At 62.9% G+C, this 15602-nt stretch overlaps 2 non-coding genes across 2 annotated transcripts; both read right to left on the minus strand.

Annotated features, from left to right (window-relative positions):
- Window positions 1-2998: 2998 nt before the first annotated feature.
- LOC131866089 (5S ribosomal RNA) lies at window positions 2999-3117 on the minus strand. The gene has a single exon (XR_009364721.1). It is a non-coding gene; the product is annotated as a 5S ribosomal RNA (ribosomal RNA).
- Window positions 3118-10921: 7804 nt separating this feature from the next.
- On the minus strand, window positions 10922-11040 carry LOC131866100 (5S ribosomal RNA). Its single transcript, XR_009364732.1, has one exon. It is a non-coding gene; the product is annotated as a 5S ribosomal RNA (ribosomal RNA).
- Window positions 11041-15602: the final 4562 nt, after the last annotated feature.

A 15602-nucleotide genomic window follows, 5' to 3' on the forward strand; every position in this document is an offset into this window, starting at 1 on the left:
GCTCCGAAGCGGGGTTATTGGAGCGCCGCCTCTTTTTTTGTCGGAGCGTTTGGTGGGGTTTCTCGCATTGGCTCTTCCGAGGCCCGGTTGCCACCCTGGCGCGCACGAAGTCGGAAGTAGGGTTAATTGCCCGGGTGCGCACCTTTGCCAGGGTGGGCACCTTACCTGGGCTGCGCACCAGGGCGGGCTCAAGATGGCACGCGCGTTCCGTTTTTTTCACTATCTTTCAAAACGGAAATTTTAAAATCTCCTTTTTTTTTTGCCTTTTCTGGAAATTAGTGAAGGCAGCGCATCAAAGGTGCGCACCTCGCTGCCCACCTTGGTGTGCTCTGAGGTGCGCACCCGGGAGCGCTACGAAGTGTGCTCCAAGGTGCGGCGTGCACGTTGTCGGAGCCCGGTTTGCCCCGGGTGCGCACCTCGCCTGCACCTTGGCCGGGGTGGGCACCTTGGCTGGGTTTGCCCAGGGTGCGCTCCGAAGCGGGGTTACTGGAGCGCCCCCTCTTTTTTTGTCAGAGCGTTTGGTGGGGTTTCTCGCATTGGCTCTTCCCAGGCCCGGTTGTTGGGTGCGCTCCCACCCTGGCGCGCGCGAAGTTGGAAGTTGGGTTAATTGCCCGGGCGCGCACCTTCGCCAGGGTGGGCACCTTGGTGCGCACACCTTGGCTGGGCTGCGCACCAGGGCGGGCTCAAGATGGCACCAGCATTCCCTTTTTCTCACTATCTTTCAAAACGGAAATTTTAAAATCTCGTTTTTTTTTTGCCTTTTATGGAAATTAGTGAAGGCATCGCATCAAAGGTGCGCACCTCGCTGCCCACCTTGGTGTGCTCCGAGGTGCCCACCACGGTGCGCAACGCCGGTGCGAACCCGGGAGCGCCCCGATGTGTGCTCCAAGGTGCGGCGTGCACGAAGTCGGACCCCGGTTTGCCCCGGGTGCGCACCTCGCGTGCACCTTGGTGCGCACACCTTGGCTGGGTTGCGCGGCCTGGTGGGCACCATGGTGCGCACCAAGGAGCGCTCCGAAGTGTGCTCCAAGGTGCGGCGTGCACGAAGTCGGAGCCCGGTTTGCCCCGGGTACGCACCTCGCGTGCACCTTCGCCGGGGTGGGCACCTCGGCTGGGTTGCGCGCCCTGGTGCGCACCAAGGAGCGCTCCGAAGTGTGCTCCAAGGTGCGGCGTGCACGAAGTCGGAGCCCGGTTTGCCCCGGGTGCGCACCTTCGCCGCGGTGCGCACCATGGCGTGCACGAAGTCGGAGCCCGGTTTGCCCCGGGTGCGCACCTCGCGTGCACCTTCGGCGGGGTTGCGCGCCCTGGTGGGCACCATGGTGCGCACCAAGGAGCGCTCCGAAGTGTGCTCCAAGGTGCGGCGTGCACGAAGTCGGAGCCCGGTTTGCCCCGGGTGCGCACCTCGCGTGCACCTTCGGCGGGGTTGCGCGCCCTGGTGGGCACCATGGTGCGCACCAAGGAGCGCTCCGAAGTGTGCTCCAAGGTGCGGCGTGCACGAAGTCGGAGCCCGGTTTGCCCCGGGTGCGCACCTCGCGTGCACCTTCGCCGCGGTGGGCACCATGGCGTGCACGAAGTCGGAGCCCGGTTTGCCCCGGGTGCGCACCTCGCGTGCACCTTCGCCGGGGTGGGCACCTCGGCTGGGTTGCGCGCCCTGGTGCGCACCAAGGAGCGCTCCGAAGTGTGCTCCAAGGTGCGGCGTGCACGAAGTCGGAGCCCGGTTTGCCCCGGGTGCGCACCTCGCGTGCACCTTCGCCAGGGTGGGCACCTCGGTGCGCACACCTTCTCAATGTTTTCTTGCCTTTTCTGGAAATTGGTGAAGGCAGCGCATCAAAGGTGCGCACCTCGGTGTGCTCCGAGGTGCGAACCCGAGAGCGCTCCGAGGTGCCCACGAAGTCGAAAGTCGGGTTAATTGCATTGTTTTCCCCGGGTGCGCTCCGAGGTGCGCAACATCGGCGCGCACCAAGGAGGGCTCCGAAGTGTGCTCCAAGGTGCGCACGATGGCGTGCACCTCTGGTGCGCACGATTCGGAGCTCGGTTTGACCGGGGTGCGCACACCTTGGCTGGGTTGCGCACCTTTTGTGCGCTCCAAGGTGCGCACGAAGTCGGAGCTCGGTTTGCCCCGGGTGCGCACCTTCGCCAGGGTGCGCACCTTGATGCGCACGCCTTGGCTGGGCTGCGCACCTTGGTGGGCGCCATGGTGCGCACCTTTCGTGCGCTCCAAGGTGCGCACGAAGTCGGAGCTCGGTTTGCCCCGGGTGCGCACCTTGGTGGGCGCCATGGTGCACTCCGAGGTGCCCAAGATTGGTGCGCACCAAGGAGCGCTCCGAAGTGCGCTCCAAGGTGCGCGCGAAGTCGAAAGTTGGGTTAATTGTCCGGTTTGCCTCGGGTGCGCACCTTGCGTGCACCTTCGCCAGGGTGGGCGCCTTGGTGCGCACACCTTGGCTGGGCTGCGCACACCTTGGCACCCGCGTTTCCTTCATTTTAAATTTTTTTTTTTTACAATCTCTCAAGTGGGAAATTCTATAATCTCAACTTTTTTTGCCTTTTCAGGAAACTTTTGAATGGAGCGCATCATTGGTGCGCTCCGAAGTGTGCTCCAAAGCTCTCTCCAGCTGCGTGCACCTGCCCCGGCCGCGCACCCGGCCCCGCCCAGCTTCGCTCACCTGTCCCGGGCGTCTGGTGCGGAACCTTAGAGTAAGAAACATCACCGTGCACCTTGGCCAACGTGCGCGACTCGACCGAGCGCGCACTGGCCGAGGTGCACACCGATTTCACCTGGGTGCGCGCGCAGCACCTCGGGCGCACCGGGGTGCGCGCACAACGCCCGGGTTGCACCGTGGCCTGTGTGCTCGGGGCGCCTCGGGTGCGCGCTCGGTGTCGCCCCCGCGCGCGCGGTAGTGCGGGCAGCGCACCCCGGCCCGGCCCGGCCCCGACGAGAACGCAAACGGGCAAAAGGTTTATTCAAATAGCATTGCGACGCCCGGCGAAAAACTAAAAAAGGGTGCAACACCGGGACTTCCCGGGAGGTCACCCATCCCAGTACTACTCCGGCCCAAGCGCGCTTAACTGCGGAGTTCTGATGGGATCCGGTGCACTAACGCTGGTATGATCGCACCCGTTATGAGCTTGTCGCAGTGTGTACTTAGCAAACCGCGACCCACGTGCGAATCCACCCCGGCCACCCACCCCCGTCGAGGTGCACACCCTCCCTCGCGAAGTGCGCCCCGTTCGCCAAGTGTGAGCCCTGCCCGGGTGCGCGCACCTTGCTAGGGCGTCGGGTGTGCACCCGGCCCGGCCTACGTGCGTGCACCTGGAGGGGGCGTCGTGTGCGTGCAGTGTCCCGTCTGCAACGCGGTGCCCACACACCACCTCGGGCGCAACGACCTGCGCTCACATGTGGGCCGAGTGCACCTTGGTGCATGTTCGGGGCGCCTCGGGTGCACGCTCGATCTTGCCCCGGTGCACCAAGGCGCTCGGTTTGCCCCGGGTGCGCACTTGGTGCAAGGTGGGCACCCAAAATAGGGATCAAGCACCAAAACACAAGTTTCGGGATGCAAAATGGGACCCAAGGACCACAAATGCGTTCCAAGACCCATGATGGGTCCACGAGAACAAAAATGTGTTCCGAGACTTAATAAACAAATATTGGGTTTTAGGAGAAGAAACATGCTCTGATGCCCAAAACGAGAATCGACCCCGAAAAGGCCACAGGCCAAAAGTGGGATGCGAGACAAAAAAAAATGGGACCCGAGGACCAAAATTGGGTTCCCAGGTCGAAGACAGGGCAACCGGACAAGAAACGACCTCTAAGGCTCGAAATGAGTCCCGACGACTAAAACTTGACAAGAAGCACCCATCAGGCACCCAACTCGACACCCATGGGATGCCGACCCACCCGGGCTTCCACCTAGCACACCTTGGCACCCACCCACCCTCGCACCCAACCTCGCACCCAACTTAGCACCTTTGAACCCACATTGGCACTCACCCTGACCCTGGCACCTTGGAACCCACATTGGCACTCACCTTGACCCTGGCACCCACCTTTGCACTCACCTTGGGACCCACCCTGGCTCCCACCTCGGCACCCACCCAGACACCCACCTTGGTTCCTTGGCACCCACCTTGGATCCTTGGCACCCACCCCGACACCCACCTTGGCACGCAACTTGGCTACTTGCCACCCACCTTGGCTCCTTGACGCCCACCCCGACAACCACCCCGTGACCTACCCTGGCTAGGGTTGGTGCACACCCACCCTGGTGCCCACCTTGGCACCCACCCTATGACCCACCTTGGCACGCACCTTAGTACCCACCCCGTTACCCACCCTAGGACCCACCCCGTGACCCACCTTGGCCAGGGTGGGTGCCTTGGTGCGCACAACTTGCCTGGGCTGCACACCAGGGCGGGCTCAAGATGGCACCCGCGTTCCGTTTTTTTCACTATCTTTCAAAACGGAAATTTTAAAATCTCATTTTTTTCTTTTTTTTGCCTTTTCTGGAAATTAGTGAAGGCAGCGCATCAAAGGTGCGCAATGCTGGTGCGAACCCGGGAGCGCTCCGATGTGTGCTCCAAGGTGCGGCGTGCACGAAGTCCGAGCCCGGTTTGCCCCGGGTGCGCACCTCGCGTGCACCTTCGCCGGGGTGAGCACCTTGGCTGGGTTGCGCGCCCTGGTGCGTACCAAGGAGCGCTCTGAAGTGTGCTCCAAGGTGCGGCGTGCACGAAGTCGGAGCCCGGTTTGCCCCGGGTGTGCACCTCGGGTGCGCACCTCGCGTGCACCTTCGCTGCGGTGGGCACCTTGGCTGGGTTGCGCGCCTTGGTGGGCACCATGCAGTGCACGAAGTCGGAGCCCGGTTTGCCCCGGGCGCGCACCTCCGCCAGGGTGGGCACCTTGGTGCGCACAACTTGCCTGGGCTGCGCATCAGGAAGGGCTCAAGATGGCACCCGCGTTCCGTTTTTTTCACTATCTTTCAGAACGGAAATTTTAAAATATCGTTTTTTTTTGCCTTTTCTGGAAATTAGTGAAGGCAGCGCATCAAAGGTGCGCAACGCTGGTGCGAACCTGGGAGCGCTCCGATGTGTGCTCCAAGGTGCGGCGTGCACGAAGTCGGAGCCCGGTTTGCCTCGGGTGCGCCCTGGTGGGCACCATGGTGCGCACCAAGGAGCGCTCCGAAGTGTGCTCCAAGGTGCGGCCTGCACGAAGTCGGAGCCCGGTTTGCCCCGGGTGTGCACCTCGGGTGGGCACCTTGGTGCGCATGCCTTGCCTGGGCTGCGCACCAGGGCGGGCTCAAGATGGCACCCGCGTTCCTTTTTTTTCACTATCTTTCAAAACGGAAATTTTAAAATCTCATTTTTTTTTGCCTTTTTCTGGAAATTAGTGAAGGCAGCGCATCAAAGGTGCGCACCTCGCTGCCCACCACGGTGCGCAACGCCGGTGGGCACCCGGGAGTGCTTCGAAGTGTGCTCCAAGGTGCTGCGTGCACGTTGTCGGAGCCCGGTTTGCCCCGGGTGCGCACCTCGCGTGCACCTTCGTCGGGGTGGGCACCTTGGCTTGGTTTGCCCCGGCTGCGCTCCGAAGCGGGGTTATTGGAGCGCCGCCTCTTTTTTTGTCGGAGCGTTTGGTGGGGTTTCTCGCATTGGCTCTTCCGAGGCCCGGTTGCCACCCTGGCGCGCACGAAGTCGGAAGTAGGGTTAATTGCCCGGGTGCGCACCTTTGCCAGGGTGGCACCTTACCTGGGCTGCGCACCAGGGCGGGCTCAAGATGGCACGCGCGTTCCGTTTTTTTCACTATCTTTCAAAACGGAAATTTTAAAATCTCCTTTTTTTTTTGCCTTTTCTGGAAATTAGTGAAGGCAGCGCATCAAAGGTGCGCACCTCGCTGCCCACCTTGGTGTGCTCTGAGGTGCGCACCCGGGAGCGCTACGAAGTGTGCTCCAAGGTGCGGCGTGCACGTTGTCGGAGCCCGGTTTGCCCCGGGTGCGCACCTCGCCTGCACCTTGGCCGGGGTGGGCACCTTGGCTGGGTTTGCCCAGGGTGCGCTCCGAAGCGGGGTTACTGGAGCGCCCCCTCTTTTTTTGTCAGAGAGTTTGGTGGGGTTTCTCGCATTGGCTCTTCCCAGGCCCGGTTGTTGGGTGCGCTCCCACCCTGGCGCGCGCGAAGTTGGAAGTTGGGTTAATTGCCCGGGCGCGCACCTTCGCCAGGGTGGGCACCTTGGTGCGCAAACCTTGGCTGGGCTGCGCACCAGGGCGGGCTCAAGATGGCACCAGCATTCCCTTTTTCTCACTATCTTTCAAAACGGAAATTTTAAAATCTCATTTTTTTTTTGCCTTTTATGGAAATTAGTGAAGGCATCGCATCAAAGGTGCGCACCTCGCTGCCCACCTTGGTGTGCTCCGAGGTGCCCACCACGGTGCGCAACGCCGGTGCGAACCCGGGAGCGCCCCGATGTGTGCTCCAAGGTGCGGCGTGCACGAAGTCGGACCCCGGTTTGCCCCGGGTGCGCACCTCGCGTGCACCTTGGTGCGCACACCTTGGCTGGGTTGCGCGGCCTGGTGGGCACCATGGTGCGCACCAAGGAGCGCTCCGAAGTGTGCTCCAAGGTGCGGCGTGCACGAAGTCGGAGCCCGGTTTGCCCCGGGTGCGCACCTTCGCCGCGGTGGGCACCATGGCGTGCACGAAGTCGGAGCCCGGTTTGCCCCGGGTGCGCACCTCGCGTGCACCTTCGCCGGGGTGGGCACCTCGGCTGGGTTGCGCGCCCTGGTGCGCACCAAGGAGCGCTCTGAAGTGTGCTCCAAGGTGCGGCGTGCACGAAGTCGGAGCCCGGTTTGCCCCGGGTGTGCACCTCGCGTGCACCTTCGCTGCGGTGGGCACCTTGGCTGGGTTGCGCGCCTTGGTGGGCACCATGCAGTGCACGAAGTCGGAGCCCGGTTTGCCCCGGGCGCGCACCTCCGCCAGGGTGGGCACCTTGGTGCGCACAACTTGCCTGGGCTGCGCACCAGGAAGGGCTCAAGATGGCACCCGCGTTCCGTTTTTTTCACTATCTTTCAGAACGGAAATTTTAAAATATCGTTTTTTTTTGCCTTTTCTGGAAATTAGTGAAGGCAGCGCATCAAAGGTGCGCAACGCTGGTGCGAACCTGGGAGCGCTCCGATGTGTGCTCCAAGGTGCGGCGTGCACGAAGTCGGACCCCGGTTTGCCCCGGGTGCGCACCTCGCGTGCACCTTGGTGCGCACACCTTGGCTGGGTTGCGCGCCCTGGTGGGCACCATGGTGCGCACCAAGGAGCGCTCCGAAGTGTGCTCCAAGGTGCGGCGTGCACGAAGTCGGAGCCCGGTTTGCCCCGGGTGCGCACCTCGCGTGCACCTTCGCCGCGGTGGGCACCATGGCGTGCACGAAGTCGGAGCCCGGTTTGCCCCGGGTGCGCACCTCGCGTGCACCTTCGCCGGGGTGGGCACCTTGGTGTGCAGACCTTGGCTGGGTTGCGCGCCCTGGTGGGCACCATGGTGCGCACCAAGGAGCGCTCCGAAGTGTGCTCCAAGGTGCGGCCTGCACGAAGTCGGAGCCCGGTTTGCCCCGGGTGTGCACCTCGGGTGGGCACCTTGGTGCGCATGCCTTGCCTGGGCTGCGCACCAGGGCGGGCTCAAGATGGCACCCGCGTTCCTTTTTTTTCACTATCTTTCAAAACGGAAATTTTAAAATCTCATTTTTTTTTGCCTTTTTCTGGAAATTAGTGAAGGCAGCGCATCAAAGGTGCGCACCTCGCTGCCCACCACGGTGCGCAACGCCGGTGGGCACCCGGGAGTGCTTCGAAGTGTGCTCCAAGGTGCTGCGTGCACGTTGTCGGAGCCCGGTTTGCCCCGGGTGCGCACCTCGCGTGCACCTTCGTCGGGGTGGGCACCTTGGCTGGGTTTGCCCCGGCTGCGCTCCGAAGCGGGGTTATTGGAGCGCCGCCTCTTTTTTTGTCGGAGCGTTTGGTGGGGTTTCTCGCATTGGCTCTTCCGAGGCCCGGTTGCCACCCTGGCGCGCACGAAGTCGGAAGTAGGGTTAATTGCCCGGGTGCGCACCTTTGCCAGGGTGGGCACCTTACCTGGGCTGCACACCAGGGCGGGCTCAAGATGGCACGCGCGTTCCGTTTTTTTCACTATCTTTCAAAACGGAAATTTTAAAATCTCCTTTTTTTTTTGCCTTTTCTGGAAATTAGTGAAGGCAGCGCATCAAAGGTGCGCACCTCGCTGCCCACCTTGGTGTGCTCTGAGGTGCGCACCCGGGAGCGCTACGAAGTGTGCTCCAAGGTGCGGCGTGCACGTTGTCGGAGCCCGGTTTGCCCCGGGTGCGCACCTCGCCTGCACCTTGGCCGGGGTGGGCACCTTGGCTGGGTTTGCCCAGGGTGCGCTCCGAAGCGGGGTTACTGGAGCGCCCCCTCTTTTTTTGTCAGAGCGTTTGGTGGGGTTTCTCGCATTGGCTCTTCCCAGGCCCGGTTGTTGGGTGCGCTCCCACCCTGGCGCGCGCGAAGTTGGAAGTTGGGTTAATTGCCCGGGCGCGCACCTTCGCCAGGGTGGGCACCTTGGTGCGCACACCTTGGCTGGGCTGCGCACCAGGGCGGGCTCAAGATGGCACCAGCATTCCCTTTTTCTCACTATCTTTCAAAACGGAAATTTTAAAATCTCGTTTTTTTTTTGCCTTTTATGGAAATTAGTGAAGGCATCGCATCAAAGGTGCGCACCTCGCTGCCCACCTTGGTGTGCTCCGAGGTGCCCACCACGGTGCGCAACGCCGGTGCGAACCCGGGAGCGCCCCGATGTGTGCTCCAAGGTGCGGCGTGCACGAAGTCGGACCCCGGTTTGCCCCGGGTGCGCACCTCGCGTGCACCTTGGTGCGCACACCTTGGCTGGGTTGCGCGGCCTGGTGGGCACCATGGTGCGCACCAAGGAGCGCTCCGAAGTGTGCTCCAAGGTGCGGCGTGCACGAAGTCGGAGCCCGGTTTGCCCCGGGTACGCACCTCGCGTGCACCTTCGCCGGGGTGGGCACCTCGGCTGGGTTGCGCGCCCTGGTGCGCACCAAGGAGCGCTCCGAAGTGTGCTCCAAGGTGCGGCGTGCACGAAGTCGGAGCCCGGTTTGCCCCGGGTGCGCACCTTCGCCGCGGTGCGCACCATGGCGTGCACGAAGTCGGAGCCCGGTTTGCCCCGGGTGCGCACCTCGCGTGCACCTTCGGCGGGGTTGCGCGCCCTGGTGGGCACCATGGTGCGCACCAAGGAGCGCTCCGAAGTGTGCTCCAAGGTGCGGCGTGCACGAAGTCGGAGCCCGGTTTGCCCCGGGTGCGCACCTCGCGTGCACCTTCGGCGGGGTTGCGCGCCCTGGTGGGCACCATGGTGCGCACCAAGGAGCGCTCCGAAGTGTGCTCCAAGGTGCGGCGTGCACGAAGTCGGAGCCCGGTTTGCCCCGGGTGCGCACCTCGCGTGCACCTTCGCCGCGGTGGGCACCATGGCGTGCACGAAGTCGGAGCCCGGTTTGCCCCGGGTGCGCACCTCGCGTGCACCTTCGCCGGGGTGGGCACCTCGGCTGGGTTGCGCGCCCTGGTGCGCACCAAGGAGCGCTCCGAAGTGTGCTCCAAGGTGCGGCGTGCACGAAGTCGGAGCCCGGTTTGCCCCGGGTGCGCACCTCGCGTGCACCTTCGCCAGGGTGGGCACCTCGGTGCGCACACCTTCTCAATGTTTTCTTGCCTTTTCTGGAAATTGGTGAAGGCAGCGCATCAAAGGTGCGCACCTCGGTGTGCTCCGAGGTGCGAACCCGAGAGCGCTCCGAGGTGCCCACGAAGTCGAAAGTCGGGTTAATTGCATTGTTTTCCCCGGGTGCGCTCCGAGGTGCGCAACATCGGCGCGCACCAAGGAGGGCTCCGAAGTGTGCTCCAAGGTGCGCACGATGGCGTGCACCTCTGGTGCGCACGATTCGGAGCTCGGTTTGACCGGGGTGCGCACACCTTGGCTGGGTTGCGCACCTTTTGTGCGCTCCAAGGTGCGCACGAAGTCGGAGCTCGGTTTGCCCCGGGTGCGCACCTTCGCCAGGGTGCGCACCTTGATGCGCACGCCTTGGCTGGGCTGCGCACCTTGGTGGGCGCCATGGTGCGCACCTTTCGTGCGCTCCAAGGTGCGCACGAAGTCGGAGCTCGGTTTGCCCCGGGTGCGCACCTTGGTGGGCGCCATGGTGCACTCCGAGGTGCCCAAGATTGGTGCGCACCAAGGAGCGCTCCGAAGTGCGCTCCAAGGTGCGCGCGAAGTCGAAAGTTGGGTTAATTGTCCGGTTTGCCTCGGGTGCGCACCTTGCGTGCACCTTCGCCAGGGTGGGCGCCTTGGTGCGCACACCTTGGCTGGGCTGCGCACACCTTGGCACCCGCGTTTCCTTCATTTTAAATTTTTTTTTTTTACAATCTCTCAAGTGGGAAATTCTATAATCTCAACTTTTTTTGCCTTTTCAGGAAACTTTTGAATGGAGCGCATCATTGGTGCACTCCGAAGTGTGCTCCAAAGCTCTCTCCAGCTGCGTGCACCTGCCCCGGCCGCGCACCCGGCCCCGCCCAGCTTCGCTCACCTGTCCCGGGCGTCTGGTGCGGAACCTTAGAGTAAGAAACATCACCGTGCACCTTGGCCAACGTGCGCGACTCGACCGAGCGCGCACTGGCCGAGGTGCACACCGATTTCACCTGGGTGCGCGCGCAGCACCTCGGGCGCACCGGGGTGCGCGCACAACGCCCGGGTTGCACCGTGGCCTGTGTGCTCGGGGCGCCTCGGGTGCGCGCTCGGTGTCGCCCCCGCGCGCGCGGTAGTGCGGGCAGCGCACCCCGGCCCGGCCCGGCCCCGACGAGAACGCAAACGGGCAAAAGGTTTATTCAAATAGCATTGCGACGCCCGGCGAAAAACTAAAAAAGGGTGCAACACCGGGACTTCCCGGGAGGTCACCCATCCCAGTACTACTCCGGCCCAAGCGCGCTTAACTGCGGAGTTCTGATGGGATCCGGTGCACTAACGCTGGTATGATCGCACCCGTTATGAGCTTGTCGCAGTGTGTACTTAGCAAACCGCGACCCACGTGCGAATCCACCCCGGCCACCCACCCCCGTCGAGGTGCACACCCTCCCTCGCGAAGTGCGCCCCGTTCGCCAAGTGTGAGCCCTGCCCGGGTGCGCGCACCTTGCTAGGGCGTCGGGTGTGCACCCGGCCCGGCCTACGTGCGTGCACCTGGAGGGGGCGTCGTGTGCGTGCAGTGTCCCGTCTGCAACGCGGTGCCCACACACCACCTCGGGCGCAACGACCTGCGCTCACATGTGGGCCGAGTGCACCTTGGTGCATGTTCGGGGCGCCTCGGGTGCACGCTCGATCTTGCCCCGGTGCACCAAGGCGCTCGGTTTGCCCCGGGTGCGCACTTGGTGCAAGGTGGGCACCCAAAATAGGGATCAAGCACCAAAACACAAGTTTCGGGATGCAAAATGGGACCCAAGGACCACAAATGCGTTCCAAGACCCATGATGGGTCCACGAGAACAAAAATGTGTTCCGAGACTTAATAAACAAATATTGGGTTTTAGGAGAAGAAACATGCTCTGATGCCCAAAACGAGAATCGACCCCGAAAAGGCCACAGGCCAAAAGTGGGATGCGAGACAAAAAAAAATGGGACCCGAGGACCAAAATTGGGTTCCCAGGTCGAAGACAGGGCAACCGGACAAGAAACGACCTCTAAGGCTCGAAATGAGTCCCGACGACTAAAACTTGACAAGAAGCACCCATCAGGCACCCAACTCGACACCCATGGGATGCCGACCCACCCGGGCTTCCACCTAGCACACCTTGGCACCCACCCACCCTCGCACCCAACCTCGCACCCAACTTAGCACCTTTGAACCCACATTGGCACTCACCCTGACCCTGGCACCTTGGAACCCACATTGGCACTCACCTTGACCCTGGCACCCACCTTTGCACTCACCTTGGGACCCACCCTGGCTCCCACCTCGGCACCCACCCAGACACCCACCTTGGTTCCTTGGCACCCACCTTGGATCCTTGGCACCCACCCCGACACCCACCTTGGCACGCAACTTGGCTACTTGCCACCCACCTTGGCTCCTTGACGCCCACCCCGACAACCACCCCGTGACCTACCCTGGCTAGGGTTGGTGCACACCCACCCTGGTGCCCACCTTGGCACCCACCCTATGACCCACCTTGGCACGCACCTTAGTACCCACCCCGTTACCCACCCTAGGACCCACCCCGTGACCCACCTTGGCCAGGGTGGGTGCCTTGGTGCGCACAACTTGCCTGGGCTGCACACCAGGGCGGGCTCAAGATGGCACCCGCGTTCCGTTTTTTTCACTATCTTTCAAAACGGAAATTTTAAAATCTCATTTTTTTTTTTTTTTTGCCTTTTCTGGAAATTAGTGAAGGCAGCGCATCAAAGGTGCGCAATGCTGGTGCGAACCCGGGAGCGCTCCGATGTGTGCTCCAAGGTGCGGCGTGCACGAAGTCCGAGCCCGGTTTGCCCCGGGTGCGCACCTCGCGTGCACCTTCGCCGGGGTGAGCACCTTGGCTGGGTTGCGCGCCCTGGTGCGTACCAAGGAGCGCTCTGAAGTGTGCTCCAAGGTGCGGCGTGCACGAAGTCGGAGCCCGGTTTGCCCCGGGTGTGCACCTCGGGTGCGCACCTCGCGTGCACCTTCGCTGCGGTGGGCACCTTGGCTGGGTTGCGCGCCTTGGTGGGCACCATGCAGTGCACGAAGTCGGAGCCCGGTTTGCCCCGGGCGCGCACCTCCGCCAGGGTGGGCACCTTGGTGCGCACAACTTACCTGGGCTGCGCATCAGGAAGGGCTCAAGATGGCACCCGCGTTCCGTTTTTTTCACTATCTTTCAGAACGGAAATTTTAAAATATCGTTTTTTTTTGCCTTTTCTGGAAATTAGTGAAGGCAGCGCATCAAAGGTGCGCAACGCTGGTGCGAACCTGGGAGCGCTCCGATGTGTGCTCCAAGGTGCGGCGTGCACGAAGTCGGAGCCCGGTTTGCCTCGGGTGCGCCCTGGTGGGCACCATGGTGCGCACCAAGGAGCGCTCCGAAGTGTGCTCCAAGGTGCGGCCTGCACGAAGTCGGAGCCCGGTTTGCCCCGGGTGTGCACCTCGGGTGGGCACCTTGGTGCGCATGCCTTGCCTGGGCTGCGCACCAGGGCGGGCTCAAGATGGCACCCGCGTTCCTTTTTTTTCACTATCTTTCAAAACGGAAATTTTAAAATCTCATTTTTTTTTGCCTTTTTCTGGAAATTAGTGAAGGCAGCGCATCAAAGGTGCGCACCTCGCTGCCCACCACGGTGCGCAACGCCGGTGGGCACCCGGGAGTGCTTCGAAGTGTGCTCCAAGGTGCTGCGTGCACGTTGTCGGAGCCCGGTTTGCCCCGGGTGCGCACCTCGCGTGCACCTTCGTCGGGGTGGGCACCTTGGCTTGGTTTGCCCCGGCTGCGCTCCGAAGCGGGGTTATTGGAGCGCCGCCTCTTTTTTTGTCGGAGCGTTTGGTGGGGTTTCTCGCATTGGCTCTTCCGAGGCCCGGTTGCCACCCTGGCGCGCACGAAGTCGGAAGTAGGGTTAATTGCCCGGGTGCGCACCTTTGCCAGGGTGGCACCTTACCTGGGCTGCGCACCAGGGCGGGCTCAAGATGGCACGCGCGTTCCGTTTTTTTCACTATCTTTCAAAACGGAAATTTTAAAATCTCCTTTTTTTTTTGCCTTTTCTGGAAATTAGTGAAGGCAGCGCATCAAAGGTGCGCACCTCGCTGCCCACCTTGGTGTGCTCTGAGGTGCGCACCCGGGAGCGCTACGAAGTGTGCTCCAAGGTGCGGCGTGCACGTTGTCGGAGCCCGGTTTGCCCCGGGTGCGCACCTCGCCTGCACCTTGGCCGGGGTGGGCACCTTGGCTGGGTTTGCCCAGGGTGCGCTCCGAAGCGGGGTTACTGGAGCGCCCCCTCTTTTTTTGTCAGAGAGTTTGGTGGGGTTTCTCGCATTGGCTCTTCCCAGGCCCGGTTGTTGGGTGCGCTCCCACCCTGGCGCGCGCGAAGTTGGAAGTTGGGTTAATTGCCCGGGCGCGCACCTTCGCCAGGGTGGGCACCTTGGTGCGCAAACCTTGGCTGGGCTGCGCACCAGGGCGGGCTCAAGATGGCACCAGCATTCCCTTTTTCTCACTATCTTTCAAAACGGAAATTTTAAAATCTCGTTTTTTTTTTGCCTTTTATGGAAATTAGTGAAGGCATCGCATCAAAGGTGCGCACCTCGCTGCCCACCTTGGTGTGCTCCGAGGTGCCCACCACGGTGCGCAACGCCGGTGCGAACCCGGGAGCGCCCCGATGTGTGCTCCAAGGTGCGGCGTGCACGAAGTCGGACCCCGGTTTGCCCCGGGTGCGCACCTCGCGTGCACCTTGGTGCGCACACCTTGGCTGGGTTGCGCGGCCTGGTGGGCACCATGGTGCGCACCAAGGAGCGCTCCGAAGTGTGCTCCAAGGTGCGGCGTGCACGAAGTCGGAGCCCGGTTTGCCCCGGGTGCGCACCTTCGCCGCGGTGGGCACCATGGCGTGCACGAAGTCGGAGCCCGGTTTGCCCCGGGTGCGCACCTCGCGTGCACCTTCGCCGGGGTGGGCACCTCGGCTGGGTTGCGCGCCCTGGTGCGCACCAAGGAGCGCTCTGAAGTGTGCTCCAAGGTGCGGCGTGCACGAAGTCGGAGCCCGGTTTGCCCCGGGTGTGCACCTCGCGTGCACCTTCGCTGCGGTGGGCACCTTGGCTGGGTTGCGCGCCTTGGTGGGCACCATGCAGTGCACGAAGTCGGAGCCCGGTTTGCCCCGGGCGCGCACCTCCGCCAGGGTGGGCACCTTGGTGCGCACAACTTGCCTGGGCTGCGCACCAGGAAGGGCTCAAGATGGCACCCGCGTTCCGTTTTTTTCACTATCTTTCAGAACGGAAATTTTAAAATATCGTTTTTTTTTGCCTTTTCTGGAAATTAGTGAAGGCAGCGCATCAAAGGTGCGCAACGCTGGTGCGAACCTGGGAGCGCTCCGATGTGTGCTCCAAGGTGCGGCGTGCACGAAGTCGGACCCCGGTTTGCCCCGGGTGCGCACCTCGCGTGCACCTTGGTGCGCACACCTTGGCTGGGTTGCGCGCCCTGGTGGGCACCATGGTGCGCACCAAGGAGCGCTCCGAAGTGTGCTCCAAGGTGCGGCGTGCACGAAGTCGGAGCCCGGTTTGCCCCGGGTGCGCACCTCGCGTGCACCTTCGCCGCGGTGGGCACCATGGCGTGCACGAAGTCGGAGCCCGGTTTGCCCCGGGTGCGCACCTCGCGTGCACCTTCGCCGGGGTGGGCACCTTGGTGTGCAGACCTTGGCTGGGTTGCGCGCCCTGGTGGGCACCATGGTGCGCACCAAGGAGCGCTCCGAAGTGTGCTCCAAGGTGCGGCCTGCACGAAGTCGGAGCCCGGTTTGCCCCGGGTGTGCACCTCGGGTGGGCACCTTGGTGCGCATGCCTTGCCTGGGCTGCGCACCAGGGCGGGCTCAAGATGGCACCCGCGTTCCTTTTTTTTCACTATCTT

Source organism: Cryptomeria japonica, unplaced genomic scaffold (assembly GCF_030272615.1).
Source record: "Cryptomeria japonica unplaced genomic scaffold, Sugi_1.0 HiC_scaffold_129, whole genome shotgun sequence".
NCBI classification, from domain to species: domain Eukaryota; kingdom Viridiplantae; phylum Streptophyta; class Pinopsida; order Cupressales; family Cupressaceae; genus Cryptomeria; species Cryptomeria japonica.